At 41.4% G+C, this 18,061-nt stretch overlaps 1 long non-coding RNA gene across 1 annotated transcript in view; it reads right to left on the bottom strand.

Moving 5' to 3' along the window:
* Window positions 1–6,293: 6,293 nt before the first annotated feature.
* The window catches only part of LOC117353997, a 55,811-nt gene continuing 44,043 nt past the window's right edge, over window positions 6,294–18,061 (bottom strand). Inside the window, exon 2 of the long non-coding RNA XR_004538089.1 lies at window positions 6,294–6,752. This is a non-coding gene — a long non-coding RNA (uncharacterized LOC117353997). The remainder of the gene's footprint in view (window positions 6,753–18,061) is intronic.

Consider the following 18,061-nt stretch of genomic DNA (forward strand, 5'->3'; position numbering starts at 1 on the left):
AACTGAATTCACCAGCAATTGTAAAGCCTTACTCTTAGTCTTAGCCATTCCAAGTGCCTAACTATACCTATGGATAGTAATATCTAAACTCGATTATTGTAATGCTCTATTCCTTAACATATCATCGAAAGAAAATAGGAGATTACAACTGATTCAAAACACCGCAATAAAGTTAATATATAATGCAAAGAAATACGATCATGTTTCTCCGCTGTTAAAGGATTCTCACTGGCTGCCTATCAGCCATAGAATCACATTTAAAATAATGCTACTTATCTTCAAAACCTTAGCTTGTGAAGAACCTCAATTTATATCTAGACTTTTGATACCCTATAATACACAACGCTCACTTCGTTCCTCTAACCAAAATCTTCTATCAGTTCCTTCCTTGAAAATTATTGGTACTAGAAGGGCAGATATTTTTTCTGTGACAGGTCCCCTATGGTGGAATGCCCTTCCCCAATATATTCGTAATGAAAAAGACATTTTAATATTTAAAAAAGCTTTAAAATCTTATTTATTTAGAGATGCCTTCAACGTCTAAAGCAGATTATGTTTTTAATAGCTGAGATTTTTATGTACCCTTACCTATTGTTTTTTTTTCCACTTTTTTATTTTAAACGAAAATTGTAACTTTTATTGATTCCTTCCCAACTATGTGTTTGTTTTAGTCAATTGTTTGTTGTAATATTGTGAACTTCTTTTTACCTTATTATATTGTAATGTACATCGCTTAGTGATTACAATAGGCGATTAATCAAATTTTGTTAATAAACTTGATAAACTTGATAAGGTAGGGTGCCTGTAGGTGGGATTTACACAGCACGCATACTCTTATTTCCAATAATATGTGCATAGTTTTACTGGGGAAAATAAATAAATATAAAACAAGCAAATAAATAAAAAGTGCTCATAGAAATAAGCGGGGCAAAACTGTGCACGCATTTTTTTTCCAAGTCAATTTTCAGAGGAATCCTTTTTCCTGTGATTTTAAAGTTGGTAACAAAAAGGGCCTGGAAACCTGAGGTGTCTGTTCTCAATTCAAAGTTGCCCCTTTAGGGTACTTGGATGTGACGACTCTCATATTCACTCCTTCTACTGTAAACCTGGACAGCAGCTGGCACTGCTCTGCAAAAGATGAATGGGTATACAGGCAAAGGAAAAGAGACTCAGCAAATGAGAGCAGAAGAAGAGCTTCTGGGGGCAGAAAGGAGCATGACAAGCAAGAACTCCACGATGGGATGGTTTATGGTTTCCTTGATGTGGGAGGGGTATCTTCAATAGGACGTCTAAGTCCGAATTGAGAAGTTTAGTTGCAAACATCTCAAGAAATGTATAGCTCATAGCCATAATTGAACCAGTAAAATGTCATTCATTTTAGACAAATATGTGAACCCTCCTAGAAAATAGAAATACCCATATATATGTGACCTGCAAGCCTGAGGGCTATTGTAGTTTTGGACTTCTAGGTGCCATAGGTTTTCTCTCTTCCTGGAGGGCTCACAATACAATATAAAGGGGTTTAGGTGGAATTTGTACCTGGTCACTATATAAAATCCACTGCACTGACCACTAAACTAAACTACCCTCTGTGTGACCAGACAGACAACCCTATGGATTGTTTTACTACATTTTAAATTTGGAAAATGAGAGTACCATTCTAAGAGAAGAAAGAGTGTGGTGTAGTGGTAGAGCTACAGCCTCAGCACCCTGAGGTTGTGGGTTCAAATCCTGTGCTGCTCCTTGTGACCCTGGGCAAATCACTTAATCCTCTACTGCCGGGACAGATAGGGAAAATGCTTGAGTACCTGATTTGTAACCCGTCCTGAGCTCCTTTGAGAGGACGGATTCAAAAATTGAATAAATAAATAAGAGATAGGAGAAGTGAACTCCTAAGAGAGGTGCTGCACAGAAAAATGTTCTGTGATAATGGAATCTAAGTGGGAGAATTGCATTGGAGGAACATAGAGATGTTCATTATGGGTTGATGTAGGGAGGCAAGAAAAAGGTAGAAAATATAAAATGGAGAACCAGTGTGTAAGGCCTCATGTGTAAATAAAAGAATCTTATACTGAATTCTATAATAGGTAGGAAGCCAGTGCTGTTGAACTAACAGTGGGGTAATATGGTCATATTTCTTGGTGTGATATAGGATTCAAATGAGCATCTTTTGAATAGCTTGTACGGCATTTAAGCACATACTGAGAAAGGCTTCGTTATATAACACTGCAGTAATACAGCAAGATGTTATCATAGCATGTTGTAGTATCAACTGACAGGGGCTATCCAAAAATGCACGAACTGAGAGAAGCTGTCAAAGTGCCCAGAATGATCAGAGTTTACTGAGAGCTATGTAGATCTGTAATGTGAGTGTGATGACCTGAGAATTGTAAACTGTTGTATATTTAGAGCAGGCCTGGATTTATGTGCAGATAACCTAGACAACTGCCTAGGCTACCAAACATTGAAGGCTCCAAATATCCAGCCAAAAAATAAAAGAACTTTCTCTCACTTATTTTAGTGACGTCCAACACTGCCACTTCAAAAAGACATGAACATGGCATCCTGGCTCAATAGCCACCTTTGGCTCTACAACCTACAAGAGAGGATCCATGTCCTCACTCTCTAGGTCTGCCTATGGGCACCAAAATCTCAAATCTGGCCCTAATTTGGAGGCAGCTGGTAACTGTTATTGCTAGATGAATTAGAATCTGAAGCACTGTTGAATGTTGGCTTGGAGTCTCTAGAGGAGAGGTTCCTACATTTAGATAAGGAAACCTGTGATAGGAGAAGCAGAACACTCCAGTAAGCAGGCTGGGAAGGCCAGCTATTAGGACCAAAAGAGGCTGGTGGGATCTGCCCCTGTCTATCAGTACCTATGCTTGATCACCACTCTCAACGAATAGTGGTGCTCGTCAGATGGGAACAGCAGCAAGCAAATCAATTACATCTCTGAACAAGTAGTGAAGTTTGGCACTATAAGATTTAAGGACATTCAGAGGGGCTGATGTGGGCTCTGACAGTTAACACAATGAGGGAATCATTGAAGAAATATGTGAAGAGCTACAAAGAAAGAAGCATGTTCATTTGTAGTGAAAAATTGAAGGACTACGAGGGGGTGCAGAAAAGTTCTCAGCCCAACCATGAAGAGAATGACTTGGATATGGTTCAATCAATGATCTGAGACAAGGTCAATAGAATTGAATTTCTGCACAATGGCACTTGATGAAATAAGATAATTTTTTTCAGCTACAGTGGCAAAATAACGCTTGGAATTTAGGAAGTTGATTGGTTGGGCTGAGAACTCCATTGTATGTCAGTGCCAAAGAGTTTAGACCTAAACTGAGCAATAAATAATATATTTTACAGCAGGCAAAAAGGAATGTTGGATACAGGATAAAACATGGCAGCTGATAGACAACAGGAAGACTTCTAAACATCAACAGGAATAAACAAGAACAGGAAACAGCTGTAACCAATTACCAATTATTGGATCACCGTGTTAAGAGGAACTGCCAAGCTAACATGAAAGCCATGTTAAAGGGGGAAGAGGCACAAAAAGAAAACCACCAAAATTGTTAAAAGACAAGGAACTAGTGGTAGCTCCATCAATTCAATCAAAGATAAAAATTGAAAGATTTTATTAACATAAAAAGAATAGGGTGCAAATTGCATTGAGTCTTTCAGAGAAACACAGAATCAGTCAAACTTATCTGTAACTTTTAATTTTGATGCGTTCACTCTCAGTGATAAATCAAGAGGAAATTATGGAAGAAGCTGATATGGCAATAAAGCATTGAAAAGTAACAAGGCTACCAGACCAAACTAGATTCCGGTGGAACTGCTGAATTATGGTGGAACTTGAATGCTAAAAGAAATGAGAAGGCTAATGAATGCATGCTGGCATACAGAATGCATTCCGGAAGAATTGAAGATTTTCAAGTTACCAGAGAAAGGCAACATCATGGAGCATGTCAACTGGAGAGGCATTACACTGGATAGGTCTTTTATGCTGGGTTTATCCATTGATGTCATCCTACAAGGACAGCAAGCAGGCTTTTATGGTGAGCCATCATGCACTGTGGAAATTTTTACACTGCAGAGCATCAGTGAACAAAATCTCAAGTTTCAAAGGCTACTCTCAATAGATTTCATCATTTTCAAAAAGGCATTTGATAGCATTCAAAGGGATCAATCTGGAGCATTGCAAGAATACCCCAATGGAACAAAGACATACTGAAGGGCATTTATCTGAACTCTAGTTGCTATTGAATTTTAGCTGCCAAGCACATGACCACTCCTCATACTTTCTCAATCATGTCTCATTTTGTCTACTCTGTCTGGAATGTACAGTCTCATGCTGGTTCCTTATGTGTAGGGAACCTCTTATTAAAGGGAATGAGGCTGTCCTTAGAGGCCCTATGTAAAAGAAAAAGACAAAAATACTTAAGAAAACACAACAAAATGTCCAGTAGAAAGAAATAAAGGATTCTGGTGGAATGGGGAAAGCAGAACCTCAAAGGTGTAAGCTGAAGTGAAAAAAACATTCAAACATTCACTTAGGATAAAACAACATGAAAATCAAAAAGATGTGAAGGGGCATTTTCGATATGAAGTCTAAATACAAGTTTAGACATTTTGTGGAAGACGCACAAAAATCCAATACCAAATATGCCCATTTTCAAAACTGCAAAACGTCTATCTTGTTTTTTTTAAATGTGCTCTGTGCGTCTATCTTCTGTGCATCTTTTTGAACCATTTAAAAAACAACAACCCACATTCAAATGAAAAACACACAAAACAAGCAATTGGGATGTAGGAGGGGCCAGCATTTGTACTAAACTGGCCACACAGACATCCCAGCAGAGCAGTGAGGCACCATAGGGGGCACTGTAATGAACTTCACAGAAATGTTCCCAGGTACACATCTCACCATATCCCAATTATAGTATACTCGACTCTAACCACTACACGTATGGTGGAATCTGTAAGCCCTCCATAATTCATCCCAAATCTACTGGATCCATCTGTATATCACATCAATAGCCTTTATGCCTGCAGGCGACACCTCACATTTGGATTTGGGTGGAGTCTGAAAGGCTCACAGATTCTACCATAAGTGTAGTGGTTAGAGTGGAGTATGGGCCTGAGACCCCCATCTCTATGGTTGACTACACTGCCCACCAGGCTAATCCAGGAACCTGTTTGCTGCTCTACTTGGACAAGCCATAAAATCTGAAGCTGTCATGCAGGTAGGTATATATTGTTTCATTTACATCTTGGGGATAGGGAGATGGGTGGGGATCAGTGGCCACTGGGGGAGTGTGGGGGTGGGGCATTCTTGCTTCCCTCCAGAAGTCATCTGTTCAGTTAGGGCACCTTTTTGGCACTTATTTGTTATTAAAACAGGTCTAGCCCTAGATGTCTTACTTGTGCCTAGGATGTATTCTTAAATGTTCAATTATGGCAGAAAAAAATCCAAGTCATAAGCCTGCCCTAGTCTCACTCACACCACACCTCTACCATACCCTCTTCAGATTTAGATGAATGACTGATAAAAAGAATAGATATCCATCTATAAAACAGGTTTTGAAAATAACAAATTGGAAGGGTTTGGCAAGAAAAACTTCTGTATGCCCCTTTATGTCACTTTTCGGACACTTTACTCTTTTGAAAATGAGCCCCAAAGTCAATTAAAGTCCACAAAATCAGTTGTTCAAGTTTTGAGATATCCCTCTGCGCCAGTCTACCTCACTGCCCTTCTTATCCCTTCAATCTTTTATGTCCTCTTTGTTCCTCCTCCTCCAACCTCCTTGCAATGCCTCCACTTCCATCATTTCATCTTGCTATCTCCCAAGAGTCCAGTATATTAATTACACAGCAGTGTTTTGTATGATCTGAAGTCGCCTAATTTATTTTTGTGAAATGCCTTGATAAAGAGTTGCAATAATCAAGATGGGAGATAATAATGAATGTATCAGAATATTGAGTGATTTAGGTTTGAGAAGGGTGGAAACAGAACTGATCATTTTGAGTTTGTAAAGACGTTTTTATGGGTTATTTTCAATGCATGGCAACATTTATTTCAGTGGTTTTCAAAACTCACCATACATTTAGGCATTCTTCTCACAGTTTGATTTTGGATGTCTTCTGGTCCATGTCTAACTTCAGATTTAGATGTCATATTGACAATGCCTCTCCAAACAAATGAAAAATGTTTACCTTGTATACGTTCCTAAAACCCGTAGTAAGCAACACTTGCCATTCCATGTTAGTGCATGTTAAAAAAGGAGTGTCATTTAGTAAATTTATTCCTAAATATGTAAATAATCAAGTTTACAGTCAAGTGACAGTTGACAAGACCTACTTATGGAAATACAAAACAACTTGAATTAACTAAACCATAGGGAGTACCATGATAGGAAGGACAGAAAAACATTAATAAGAACAAAAGTCACTATGAAAATACAGAAATGGAACTATTTTCCTATTATTTCAGCTGAAACTTAGTGCAATATCTACACTCACACCTCCAATGGGCTCTGTGTTCACAGTGCAGTCATTTCTTTTTCTCCAAAATATTCCTTGACAAGGAAACCTGAAACAGTCTTGCTTTCTGCACAGGCTAGGCAATAATGTTCCAACATGTCTGTTTCTTCTACTCCATAGTGGAGCTGTACTAGATATTCTTAGAATTTCTGAGGTTAAAAGATGAATTTTCATTTTCCACAAATCTGGTCACAAACAGTTCTCTGTGGATTACAATGTTAAAAAGATAAAAACAATTAATATACAGGAACATAAAATCAAACAATAAAACTGAACATAATCAAATCACATCCAGATAGCTGTGTAAACAAATATGACTTCAAGCTGCTTTCAAAATGAAAGATGATCTTGCTATGTTTTAATCAAAGTTGGAAGATTTTCCAGAGTCTGTGGCCTGCTATAGCATGTCATGGATAGGCTGTTTAACTTGTTTCTTCAACCTTTAGGGAGATAAATATAGGATTGTGAGTTTGGAGGTTTGTTTGTTTTTCCATTTTGACCCCGATTCTATAAACAGTGCCTAAAAGATAGGTGCCAAGGAACGCAGCACATAGTGCTTGTCAGTCTTCAGGTGCCGTTTATAGAATTGCACCTAACAGTGCCTAAATTAGACTTAATATCTATTTAGGCCAGGGTTATTTTGGCCTAAATACTTGCACCTAAGTCCAATTTAGGTGCCTAGACACAAACACACCCAAGATCTGCTCATGATCCACCTCTAATCATGTCCACTTTCTGGTAGGTGCTTTGGGCTAGATGCCTACCTGAAAGTGTTACATGCCTACCACCCAATTCATTTTAATTTTTTACCAATCATGAGCTCATTAACAGCACCAATAAAGCTAATTAAAAAATTAAGTTAGGTGCCATTTATAGAATCTGGGACTTTAGGCCTATGATAACCAGATTCTGTGCCCTATACAGGGGTAATCAGGATGCTATCATTTCTAAAATTAATAAGTGTTTGGCAAAGTTTATAGTCTGGAGAATCAGCTTTTGTTAAATCTTGAAAAACAATAAAATTTTCATCCATGGTTCTCTGAAAAGGATGGTTGACCTGATGTCCCTGTAGGTTGTCGCCGGCACCAGAGTCTTAGGACAGGACTCCGCAATGCCTCCAGTGGTCACAGTTCAAAATTGCACCAGCGTGTGACTATGAAGGAAGTCACCCTACAGGGATTAAACTGGAACTGGATAATAACACCCCACAAAGTTCTAGGATGAAAACCAAAAGCAAAATTTACTTTGTCATGTTCAAACTCAGAATGGTTTAAATCATCAACATATAAGAAAATGCAATCCACAAAAAAAAATAACCAGAGAAAAACTCTGACAACTTTCAGGATTTTTTCCCTCCTGATACAAACAAATCGCCCTCATTTCTTCACAGAGGTGCTCTCAAACAAAGACAGGTAAGTATAGTTCAGAGAAAAATACAGTTCCTGGTAAATACACTTTATCATTCAACTATTCTTTGCACAAACCACAAAAAGCCTCCAGCCTAAAATAGAGCTTGGCTGGGTAAGAGAGGAGTGTCCCAAGTTTGCTTGTCAAAAAGCACAAACATCTTTTCAAAATTCCCGCCCTGGTGAATGCAAACTTCTCCCCCCCAAAAAAACACTCTCAGCTTTAAAAAAGTGCAAAAAACAAAATCAGAATAAACCCAAAACTCAGTCCAGGCAGTCAATCAATGAGGTTGGGAGCAGAAGACAAACCCCAACCAATAGCCAAAGAAGAAGAAGAAGAAAAAAAACCTCACAGTCCTTGTGCTTATCCAGAGCTGGTTACCACTCCTACTTTCATTGGTTCCGGAGTGCTGCATAAATCTTCAGCTGCTAGTTCAGCTTGCACTTCCATTGGCAATTATGGATCAGTTACTAGTGCCTCTGAAGAGGTCTCTGCTTCATCCACTTTCATGGGAGTACAGGCATTACTCCCACTTGAGCCTGGAGGTTCCTCTTTAGGGAGAGCTCTGTGCCTTTTCCCTAACTGCCCTACAGTTTGCTCAGGACTGCTGGCTTTTCAAAGGGGAAGACACGCCCTGCTCTACCTGGGTCTGAGCTCAGCTGATCCTCTCTCTGGCTCCCTGCTGGTGACCTGGATAATCATCACTCTGCCTACTAACAGCTTGGCTTTACACTTCAGGGTCCTAGCTCTGCTTTTCTAATGAAGGCCTGTGTGAAGTCTTCCCAATCACCGACTCTGGGTTGTTAGCAGGCTCAGGGAAATCTAAATAGTGTTGGGTCTGGGTCTCCTTTTTGGGCTTCTTGTCCCCTTCCTTTCCTGTACCCACTGGGTCACAAGGTATATGGGATAAAGATTGATCCTATGGATGCTTTTTCGAATTAGGGTGTTCAACTGGACTCCGAGATGACTTATTACTCTTAGATTGCTAATACTATCTGGGGTACATACTGTAAGTTTATAGCTTATTAAACTTTCTATCCCACCTGGTATCAATAGAGATTACAGCGGTGAAGGAAATTACATAAAAATAGGAAAGTACACGCATACGGAAACCACCCACTAAAAACAATATAAAATAGCCAGTAAATGCAAATAGCAACTCTGAAGATTCCATCAACTAATCAATAGGGAGAAGAGCTTGAAAAGCAGCAACAAAATAGTAAGCTTTTTATAACCGTTTGATTCAAGAATTTCTCATCCTGCAACTTCTGTCAGGTTGTGTCAGGTGAGACAATTATGGCCATTTCTCTCTGGATTAACCTTGAGGATGGTGACACAAGACTTGGTGATCAGTAAAGCACAGTTACTTACCGTAACAGGTGTTATCCAGGGACAGCAGGCAGCTATTCTCACATATGGGTGACATCAAGACGGAGCCTGAATGCGGACGCCTCGCAAGCAGACTTGCTTGAAGAAACTCGAAGTTTCAAGTCACCCACACCGCACATGCGCGAGTGCCTTCCCGCCCAGCACAGGGCGTGTCTCCTCAGTTCAGATAGCTAGCAGAGAAGCCAACCAGGGGAGGTGGGTGGGTTGTGAGAATAGCTGCCTGCTGTCCCTGGATAACACCTGTTACGGTAAGTAACTGTGCTTTATCCCAGGACAAGCAGGCAGGTATTCTCACATATGGGTGACCTCCAAGCTAACCAGAATGGGATGGTGGGCGTGTTGGCAATTTAGGAGAATAAATTTTGTAATACTGTTTGGCCAAATTGTCCATCCCGTCTGGAGAAAGTATCCAGACAATAGTGAGAAGTGAAGGTATGAACCGAGGACCAAGTAGCAGCCTTGCAGATTTCCTCAATAGGTGTAGATCTGAGGAAAGCTACTGAAGCTGCCATAGCTCTGACTTTATGGGCTGTGATTTTGCTGTGAAGGGGTAATCCAGCCTGGGCATAGCAGAAAGAGATACAAGCTGCCATCCAATTGGAGATGGTACGCTTAGAAATAGGATGTCCCAACTTATTTGGATTGAAGGAAACAAAAAGTTGAGGAGCAGTTCTGTGTGGTTTGGTGCGTTCCAAGTAGAAGGCCAAAGCATGTTTACAGTCCAGAGTATGAAGAGCTGAGTCTCCAGGATGAGAATGAGGCTTTGGAAAAAAACACTGGAAGAACGATGGATTGGTTGAGATGAAATTCTGAGACCATTTTAGGTAGGAATTTCGGATGAGTATGAAGAGCCACTTTGTCATGATGGAACACCGTGAATGGTGGGTCAGTAACTAAAGCTTGCAGCTCACTGACTCGTCGAGCAGAAGTGAGGGCAATAAGAAACACCACTTTCCAAGTGAGATACTTCAGATGAGCTTTATCAATTGGTTCAAATGGAGGCTTCATGAGTTGAGTAAGGACAACATTGAGGTCCCAAACCACAGGAGGCGGTTTCAGCGGAGGTTTGACATTGAAAAGTCCTTTCATGAATCTGGAAACCACCGGAAGAGCAGAGAGGGGTTTCCCTTCAATAGGCTGATGGAAAGCTGCAACTGCACTGAGATGGACTCGGATAAATGTAGACTTGAGACCAGAATTGGATAAGTGCAAAAGATAGTCCAAAACAGAAGATAATGAGGAATGCTGAGGCTCCTTATGATGAGAAAAACACCATGTAGAAAATCTAGTCCATTTTTGGTGATAGCATTGTCTAGTTGTAAGCTTTCTAGAAGCTTCTAACACGTCTCTTACAGACTGAGAAAACTGAAGAGGGGTCATGTTGAGAGGTACCAAGCTGTCAGGTGTAGAGACTGCAGGTTGGGATGAAGCAGAGATCCTTGACTCTGTGTAAGCAGAGAAGGAAAAACTGGTAGAAGGTATGGCTCCCTGATGCTGAGTTGAAGTAGAAGGGAGTACCAAGGTTGTCTTGGCCACCGAGGAGCGATTAGAATCATGGTGGCATGATCGTTCTTCAACTTGACCAGAGTCTTGAGAAAGAGAGGGAATGGAGGGAATGCATAGAGGAAAAGATTCGTCCATTCCAGAAGAAAAGCATCTGCTTCGAGGCGGTGAGGAGAATATATCCTGGAGTAGAACTGAGGCAGTTTGAAGTTGTGGGGAGTCGCAAAGAGGTCTATCTGAGGGATTCCCCATTGTGAAAAAATGTGGTGAAGAGGCGAGGAATGGAGAGTCCATTCGTGAGGTTGGAGAAGACTTCTCAAGTTGTCCACCAAGCAATTCTTCGCCCCTTGAATGTAGACAGCTTTGAGGAAGGTGTTGTGGCGGATTGCCCAGTCCCAAACCTTCAGAGCTGTTGACATAATACATGGCGACTTGGTTGTCCGTCCGGATGAGGACTACCTGGTCGCAAAGATGATGTTGAAAAGTGTTGAGAGCCTTGAAAATCGCTCTGAGTTCCAACAAATTTATGTGACATTGACGATCCGTACTGGTCCAGTGGCCTTGAGTACGGAGACCATCGAGATGAGCGCCCCAAGCGTAGGTCGAAGAGTCTGTTGTGAGGACCTTTTGATGAGGGGGCGTTTGAAAAAGTAAGCCTCTGGAAAGATTGGAAGAGAGCATCCACCAACGGAGAGACTTCTTCAAGGAAGGAGTGACTGAAATGTGTCGAGAAGGAGGGTCGCATACTTGCGTCCATTGAGATGCCAGGGTCCACTGTGGAATTCTGAGGTGAAGTCTGGCAAAAGGAGTCACATGTATTGTGGAGGCCATGTGACCCAGAAGTACCATCATGTGTCTCGCTGAGATGGAAGAGCGGGAAGACATTGTGTGACAGAGTTGTAGAAGAGCCTCCAGACGTTGTTGTGGAAGGAATGTTGTGAGCTGGACAGTGTCCAGAACAGCTTTAATGAATTGTAGATTCTGTGAGGGCTGAAGTTGAGATTTGGGAAAGTTGATTTCGAATCCCAAACTTTGTAGGAACCAGGTAGTCCGTTGGGTCGCTACAATAACCCCTTGAGATGTGGAATTTTTGATGAGCCAGTCGTCTAGATAGGGAAATACCTGAAGACCATGGTTTCGTAGAGCTGCCGCTACCACTACCAGGCACTTGATGAACATTCTGGGAGACGAGGTCAGGCCGAAGGGTAGTATTCTGTATTGAAAATGCAGATTCCCCACCCGAAATCTGAGGTATTGACGGGAGGCCGGATGAAAGGGGATATGAGTGTAGGCCTCCTTGAGATACAGAGAGCATAACCAGTCGTTCTGCTCGAGAAGGGGATAAAGAGATGCCAGGGACAACATTTGAAACTTTTTTTTGATTAAAAATTTGTTGAGAGCCTTGAGATCCAGAATGGGCCGCAGATCACCTGTGTTCTTCGGAACAAGGAAGTAACGGGAGTAAAACCCCCTGTTCTGCTGTTCCAAGGGAACTGGTTCGATGGCATGGAGACGAAGCAGAGCTTGAGCTTCCTGAAGAAGAAGGGCGGTCTGGGATGGATTGGAAGGATACTCTCTTGGAGGAAGTTCTGGTGGAACCTGAATGAAATGAAGAGAGCATCCTTCCCTGATGATGGTAAGCACCCAGAAGTCGGATATAATTATTGTCCATCGGTTGTAAAAATGATGGAGACGACCTCCTATAGGGGGAAAAGGAGACAGAGACAGAACGGTGGAGGTTATGCTCTGTTGTAAACAGTCAAAAAGGCTGAGAAGCCTTAGGTGCAGCAGAAGGTTGGGGTTTCTGTTGCTTCTGAGATTGCTGTTTTTTCAGAGGAGGGCGAGTATAAGAAGCCGGCTTTGGAGCAAAACGCCTTTGATAGATAAAAGCAGGGCGTGCTGGAGCTGGCTTTGGTTTAGGTCTGACTATAGAAGCAAATGATTTTTCATGGTCAGATAATTTCTTGGTGGCTGCCTCGATGGATTCATCAAAGAGGTTGTTGCCCTCACAAGGAATGTTAGCTAAGCGGTCTTGAAGGTTAGAGTCCATGTCAATGGTACGAAGCCAGGCAAGACGACGCATAGCTACAGAGCAAGCAGCCGCTCGGGCAGACAACTCGAAGGCATCATAAGATGATTGGAGGAGATGCAGACGTAATTGAGAGAAAAAAGCAATGACTTCCTGAAACTCAAAATGCATTTGGTTATCCAAATAAGCCAAAAACTTTGGTAGAAGAGAAAGAAGAAATTCAAAGTAAGTGATGAAATAAAAATTATAATTGAGGACTTTAGAGGACATCATAGCATTCTGGTAGATGCGACGTCCAAATTTGTCCATAGTTTTCCCCTCCTTTCAAGGAGGAACTGTGGCATAGACCTTGGAAGGATGGGATCTCTTTAAGGAGGATTCAACAAGCAGGGATTGATGAGATAACTGAGTTGTCAAACCCTTTGCAATGCACAGTTTTATACCTAGAGTCCAATTTTACTGGACAGCTGGTATGGAAAAAGGTGTTTCCATGCATCGACCAAAAGTCTGATTCAAAAGCTTATGAAGTGGAAGCTTAAGACACTCTGCCGGAGGTTGAGGAAGATGCATGACTTCTTGATACTCATTAGAATACTTGGAGCCAGTATCCAATTGAATATCCAAGTCTACAGCCATCTGTCGCAGGAAAGACGAGAAAGATAGCCGATCTGCCAATGCTTTGCCTCGAGAAGGACTCGAGGACATCGAGGCAGCCTATGTCGAAGAAGAAGCTTTGGCATGGAAAAAAGGCAACAAAGGAACCTGGTGACTTAGACAAGACATTCGAGACCGGAACATCCTCGAGGTCTGGCATCGGAGACCTCAAACAAGGAGTCGGTGGTCTGGTCGAGGTTGGAGTAGATCGAGGCTTCGAGGAAGATGGTCTGTCATGAGAAGAAGAACGATGCCTGGAAGGATGCCTCGATGAAGGCCTCGAATGTCGGTGAGAACTGTGTCTGGAACCAGATCTCGAGGATCGAGGAGATTTCACCTCAGAGACGTAGGCAGCCGATGACGATGTATGAATAGGACTAGAGGCTGTAGATCGAAGCTCCAGAGGCTTGGTGGAGGAACCTCGATGCACTCTCAAAGACTCTGCTCCTTGTTTAGAGTGTGAGGATTCTCGTTGAGGCACTCGCAAAGAATCTGCTCCTTGCTTTTCGTGCTTGGATGGCAGACCAGATACTCGCAGAGACTCTGGTCCCTGCAAAGAGTGTGTAAGTTCAGACTGGGGTAAAGGAAGCAGCTCGACCTCGCGGGAGTCTGCTGAATGCCCAGGCTGGATAAGAGGAAGCAGTTTAGGTCCCATGTTTGTAAGGAACTGAATAAACTGCTTCTCTAACATGGTCTGGAAAGAAGCCGGCAAGGATGGATCCACGTCTGAAACCGGACCACTTGCTTTGGCTGGAGGTTCCTTCGAGGTAGTGTGAGTGTGTTTCGACTTAGGAGTCTTGGACATTTTAATCACCACCAGTGGAACCGACTGCTGAGCTATCTGATGACGTCGAAGCAAGAGCAGCTGCAAACGACGGTCTGATGAGGCTCGAGGTGGAAGCAGTAGGCGCAGAAGGAGCCTTGATGGAAGTCGAAGACGAAGACGCCTGAGATGCATGAGAGAGATTTGCATATGATGGAAGTGATAGGCATGCAAATTTGCTTCATGCATATTCATTAGGACTAGCCTGAAAACCCAATTGGCCTGGTGTTCCTCCAGGACAGGGTTGGGAACCACTGCTCTAAATGATGCCATCACGTGATTGACATGCGATTGGCAGCCACCGACAATGGTGCCAGTTAGAGAATCTGGGCCAAAGTGACCAAATTGTCCAGAGTTGCATCTAAAGCTGTCTTCAGAAACTGTGTAAAGTGAGTCTTACCTACATCAAATCACAGTTGAAATATGTAGAAAGTAAATAATATTTGTTTGAATGTACATTTAGTTTGAACAAGTAAACACCAAAAAGTCCAACAGGACAGAGAACCCACGGGTATAAAACAGTACAAAAGGAAGTGGGAACGGACAATGACACTCCACTGAAGATCAATGATGTAAAACCAATTTGTTTATTTCATAAAAAGACTCAAGCAGCAGTGATCTTCAGTGGAGTGTTCATTGCCCGTTCCCACTTCCTTTTGTACCATTTAGTTTGAACTACATCTGTAGCTACATAAATGTATTTAAAATGTCATTTATGCAGTTAATTTCATGTTAAACAAAATCCAGCAAAGAGGCCATATCTTGTTTGCTTCTTTTTCAGCTCATGAGCTCCTTGCTGACCATCTGACTCCTAATTTAACATTCTCTCCTTTCCTGATTGAACACATGACAAGCAGCCTCAGCTAAACTGGGTGTATGATGGCCAATCTGAATCCACCATGGGCCTGCTCAGAAAGGCCTAGATCTCTGCTTGATCATGTTACAGATAAGAGGAAGCTCAGAAACTCTGAAGCTCTAATCAAGTAATTGGGTTGGTGTAGTTGCCTCAGTGTTGATGGATGGTGTTTTTCTGGTTCTCACCCTGTTGTCTCCAAGTTCTGTCTTCTCATTTCCTTCAACTTTGATCTTCAATAGCTTCTCCACGGCATCTCTTCTCTTCTGTTCCACTTCATTGCACAACAAAAGGAGAAAAATCTCCCAGGACCCTCAAAAAATGGGGTGAGGGAAAGAGACAGCACGAACCAGGAAAATAACTATAATTTAGTGAATGGGAAGCCCTCAGTCACACAGCTCACAGAGGGGACAAACCCCTAATACACCAGCTGTCACTAATATACACCCAAAGGGGTGACATCTGTGAAACATCCCCGGGCTAACTAGTGCACAAACATTGTGATAATAGTGACTAGTGAATAAACAACAAAATATAAATAAATAATTAAGGTAAGAACTGTCTCTGCCTCTCATCCGAGGGTACAAGAGCAGCCAAAAAACAACTGAGCAGGCACAGATAATAAACTGTCTATTGGAGGTACTTAGCTCTCCATAACGATGAGGAATTAGCCAACAGAATGAAACTTCATTGCACAACATAGTTATTAGAACCTTTCCAAACAATGTTCCTTACCTCTTCACACTGTTCTTTCAACAGTTGCAGCTGGAAGAGGCGATGCTTAAGACTTTTTCAATTGATATTTATTTATAGATTGAACCAATTTATCATGTAAACCCCAACACAGAACTCTACAATCATTCGTAAGTTTTCAGATTCTTTCCTTTCGGTGACGAGACAAAAGTGCATGAGACACCAGTGCGCCGACAATCAAGCACAGACAATTCGGTGCAAGACACCAGCGCGCCACGGGAAAACTTACTTTTAAAGAGCTCAGACGGGGGTGTACTTCATACTGTTCGCGCTGCCGTTGGGGGTGGGGTGGGGGGGGTGCAACCCCCCAAATTATAGAGAAAACTGAACTTTTCCTGAAAAAATCGGAAAAAGTTCAGTTTTCTCTATAATGGAGGGTTCCAACTCCCCAACCCCCACCCTCCAATGGCAGCGCGAATAGTATGAAGTAAAGTGTGGGGGGGTTCCCCACTCACACCCCGCTTCGGAGCTCTTTAAAAGTAAAAGTAAATCTGTCTTTCTCCTCCAGTTTTGCTCTGCCCACAGAAACTTTGCTGATTTGTTCCCACATAGATTTCAAGTTCAACTTTGCTTTAATTCTAACTTGGCCGTTTATAAGAGGACCACTGAATCTGGATTTGCTTTGTATTACTAAGTAATCTAGTCATCAGGTCATTGACTATTCATTAGTACTGTAATTTCATCTATCTTGATCACTGTTTCTCAAATACAACCCATGTCTAATGAGATCCCTAACAACTGGTAGTTCAGCTACAGGTAGTTCTCTGTCTGATCTCACCACATGATGTAAATGAGTCCAAACTTGCAGTCTTGTTTTTCTTTTGGAAATTTTCAAAATTAGATTATCTTTATTCTAACACTATGTTGAAAACCTAGGGAGACGAGGGAAACCTAGGGAGATGCTGGGGATTGACCGACTGGATAGGCCATTAGGCCTTTATCTGCCATTGTACTTCTATGTTTCTATGAAACTAATGTGTTAGTGTCAATAGAGGTATATAAGTAAGATAAATTGATCATTGAGGCACAAAAGTCATTAATATGCAATGCAAACATAAAATTTATTATCAGAGCACTTAAACATATTTCAGTAATTTGTGTATTTTTGCATAATTTCCTAGAAATTTTAGGTAGGTAAATAATATATTACACAAAATTTAAAGTTAGTTATTGATTTTCCACAAGAGATTGCACCATTTTTTCACTAGTGCTTTTTAAAATTATGACATCTCCAAAGCTGATACACCCTGAGGTGGTCTAGATTCTTGGTTGTCTTGGGATGCTTAAGGGAGGGGCTTAGGCATCTGGGCCAATCAGAGCCATAGGCCCCTCCCCAGGGCCTAAGGCCCCTCCCATAACAACCTGGGCCAATCAGAGCCTTAGACCTCTCCCCAGTGCTAACTTCAGTTCAGAGAAGGAAAGAGAACCATTGCATTTACAATGAAATAGTCAAATCCATTTCAATAGTTAGGAAGATGAATGGAGAAAATTATGGGAGAGTTCTTGAATCAGTAAAAATTCAAATCCACAAATGATCTGACTGAGGGTTCAGATACCACATCTTTTCCAAAAAGGCTAACTAAACTTCATTGTGTTGCCATAATTTTAAAATATGAATTAAATCAATCTAGTCAGCACTATAAGTTATCCAGATAAACTTTAACTGGATATTTAGCAGCTAAGACTTTTGCTGAATATAAAATAAAGCTATCTGGATAACTTTAGGCCTGTTATATCTGCAACCAGACTTATTTGGATGTTTAATTGGATAGTACTGAATATTGCCTTTTCTGGTTACACTCTAACCATGCTCTCAGAATGCCCCAAGCATCACCTTCTCTTAATTGAACAAATTTTGCCTTAAAGATGAAAATTGAAATGATTGGCAGAGGAGGTATTGTCAAACATTAAGATTTATCCAATTACCGTAATTCCCAAAGTTAGCTGGAAAATCTTTTGAATGTTCATTTATTCTTCATTTATTACCTTTAGCAGATGCTACTACCAAGTAGCCCATAGTAACATATATTTTAAAATCCATAATCTGAACCCCAAGAGATGGGAGGTATAGCACCAAAATTTTGGCACAGACAGCAAGTCT

The sequence above is a fragment of the Geotrypetes seraphini genome, chromosome 2, assembly GCF_902459505.1.
Source record: "Geotrypetes seraphini chromosome 2, aGeoSer1.1, whole genome shotgun sequence".
Taxonomy (NCBI): Eukaryota; Metazoa; Chordata; class Amphibia; order Gymnophiona; family Dermophiidae; genus Geotrypetes; species Geotrypetes seraphini.